Raw genomic sequence first — 2,955 nt, 5'->3', positions numbered from 1 at the left:
GGGGCCCTGGGGCCGGCCACTCCCCGAGCCTGCTTCTCCGCGTGCAGCAGGGCTGGTGCGGCCCCCCACCCCCACCCCGGGGGCCGGAAGTTGCGGGCAGCGACAGGGCTAACGTGCGGGGCCCTGGAAACGGGCCGGGCACCCAACAGGCTCCCACGAAGGGTCCCGCTGGCTTGTTCTCAGCGCTCCTGGGAGCGCGGGTGCAGCCGTGCCCGTGCGCCGTGTGGACTGAGGCTGGGCCAGGATTCCTGCGCGGGCTGGTCGGTGTGTGTGTGCGCGCGCGCGGGCACACGCGTGCACACGGGCACCGGGCTTTATGGGGCACGGGAGACCGTGTTGGGAAATGCGTGAGCCACCCGCGTGTGGTTTCACACAATCCGCTGTCCACTAAATTGTTCCCTGAGCTGCCGAGGGTGTGAGTGTGTCTCCCAGGCCCTCTGTCTGGGTGAGAGTTGGCTCGGGGTGGGCACCGGCCCAGGGAGCCAGCAGACATGGCAGCCACTTGTGTCTTGGCGGCAGCACCGGTGTCATGGCGGGGTCATGAGCGGGGAGCGTTTCGGGGGCCGCAGAGCAGGGCCCGGCCTAGCCTCTGCCCCTGGCACCTCTCGCTGTGTGGGCCACGGGGTGGAGGGAGGAGGCCACGCCACGGCAGAAGGTCTGAGCCACTGCCGATGCCGGCCGTGTCTCAGCTGGGTCCTCGGCGTACCGTGACCAAACGGCTGAGGACCTGGCTGGTGCCACGCCCCAGAACCTTCCAGAAGCCCGCAGGACCTGGCTGGCCCTCGCTGACCACCCCTCAGCAGTGCAGGTTGCTTCCCTCTGAGAAAGTCCCTCTCCCCGCCCCACAGACACACGCTTGCCTCGCGGCCTCCCCACGGGCGCCCAGGGGCTGCTGGGGCCCTCGGCACCGCCTGGCTCGCGGCCGACCGCCCACAGGGGCCTCAGGGTCATGGCGCCTGTGCTCGCCAGCCCGGCACAACCCTGCACACCCGGCCCTAGGAGGCTCCTCTGCACAGACACCCCCAACTCCAGGCCCCGGCTCTGCGCTCCCCCCGGGACTCCGGAGCCTGGCCTCTGCGGGGCTCACAGCGTCTCGGCCCAGCAGGGCCCCAAAGGGAACTCGGGCTCCAGCCTGTTCTTCCAGCTCAGATGTCTACACAGCACAGCACCCAGCACACCCCGCCCGCAGGGGCCCCGAATCCCACCCCGTCCTCTCCTCCGACACCCCAGCCCGGCCGCCACGTCGCTGGGTGACACCGTCATGGTCACTTCTCGCCGACAGGCTCGGTTCTCTCCCCCTCGCCCCAGACAGCCACCAGGTCGGGCTTCCAGGCAGACCCGCGCTGCCGCCCTGTGCAAAATTCCCGGAGTGAAGTCGAGTCTTCTGCAGCCGCCCTCCCCTCCCCCCGGGCCTCCCTGACCCCCTTCTTTCTGTAGCTGCTGAGCACATACATCCCTCTGGATCCTGCCCCAGGGCCTTTGAACTTGCTATTCCCGCTGCCACCACGTTGTAGAACCTCAGCTCCAGTGTTGAGAGCCTCCTTCTCTTTCTTACTGCTCACAGCTCTATCTGCACCTCTCCCCACGCCCCAAACGGCCTGGTGTGTCCATTTACTTGCTCGTGGCCCCTTTCATCGACCCAAGGCTCCTGGGGCCAGGCCTTCGACCACGCTGTCACTGTTGTGTCCCCAGAGCGTCTCCCAGAGCCTGGCACGTAGTAGGTGCTGGGTAGGTACACGCAGGATAGAGCTGGTGCCTCACAGATACTGCTGGCTGGGTAACGAGGCCCCCACATTCTCGGGGGGCCCCCGTGCAGGCAGGAGGTCCTCCAAACCCAGGGCTTCTCTGTGTCTGGGGCGGGTCAGGGGCACTGCTGGCTCTGCCGGTCGGGCCTTTTCACGGTCGTTGATTTACAGGAGCTCTTTGCATGTTAAGGAACCCATCCTGTGACATGGACACCCCAAGCGCCCTCCCCTCGTGTGCTGTTTGTCTGTGAATCCGTACAAAAGCCTTATTTATTTGTTTGCTTTTTCACGTCGTGGGCATGACCCCTCTTCCCCTTTCTGCCGTCTAATTTCTGCGCCCGCTGGAGTGGCCCTCGCGTTTTTCCTGCTGCGGTTTGGATTTGTACTTTACCCGTAAGTCTCTGATTTGCACGGGGCTTCGTGTGACCCCCAGACCAGTTTTCAGCGCTGATGCCATCGACGCCCCAAACCTTACTGAGGGGTCTTCCTTTCCCCACTGAGTGAGAAAACCCCTTTCACACACGACGTTCACTGTGCCACGGCCTGCCTGGCCCGGGCCGAGCCGGTCCTGACGGCGGCCTGACGTGCTCTGCTCGTGGTCATTCTGACGTGGCTGTTCCTTCCGGGGGCGGAACCTCGCCAGCGCCGTCCGGGGGCCCCAGCGGAGGACGCCTCGAGGGGCGCGAGGACCAGCTCACCCGGACAAGCCCAGCGCTCTGCCCTCGGCCCCCCGCAGCCTGAGGGGTCTCCTTCCTGGGCTCACACCTGGGAGAAGCCTGTCCTCAGTCCCCCTGTGGCGGCTGCGGGGCGCTGCGTGGCCTGTGCCCGCCACCCGCTCTGGCGGCCCCGGCCTCGGACGCTCCGTCTGTCCCCGCTCCTGCCCCGCACCCCCTGGGTTCCCACACGGCGCGTGCCCTCAACTCGTCCACGGTTCTGCCATCTCCTCCTGAAGCCTCCCTGGATGCAGAGAACTGCCCCCCAGACCCCGGCCTCCATCGACCTTTCCTTCCCTCCATCGCCGGCCTATTTCTCGCGGTTTTTACTTCTTGTTGCGCCGGCGTGGGAGGAGAGCCCCGCAGAGGCAGTGAGTGCTGTGCTCGCCCGCGGTCCTGCGTCCCCTGCCCTCCCCGTCGGCCGACACCCCGCGGCCCCAGCAAGCCCCGCAGCGCTGCAGGGAGGAGAAGGCTCACGGGACAGAAGGGTGCAGGGC

At 66.9% G+C, this 2,955-nt stretch overlaps 1 protein-coding gene across 1 annotated transcript in view; it reads right to left on the bottom strand.

Moving 5' to 3' along the window:
* KCNQ1 (potassium voltage-gated channel subfamily Q member 1) overlaps positions 1-2,955 on the bottom strand; it is a 318,572-nt gene that overhangs the window by 6,129 nt on the left and 309,488 nt on the right. The gene's annotated exons all lie outside the window — the stretch shown is intronic.

Source organism: Crocuta crocuta, unplaced genomic scaffold (genome assembly GCF_008692635.1).
Source record: "Crocuta crocuta isolate KB4526 unplaced genomic scaffold, BGI_CrCroc_1.0 scaffold653, whole genome shotgun sequence".
Lineage (NCBI taxonomy): Eukaryota > Metazoa > Chordata > Mammalia > Carnivora > Hyaenidae > Crocuta > Crocuta crocuta.
Note: the sequence above shows the minus strand (reverse complement) of the source record. Positions and strands in the feature narration are given on the sequence as shown.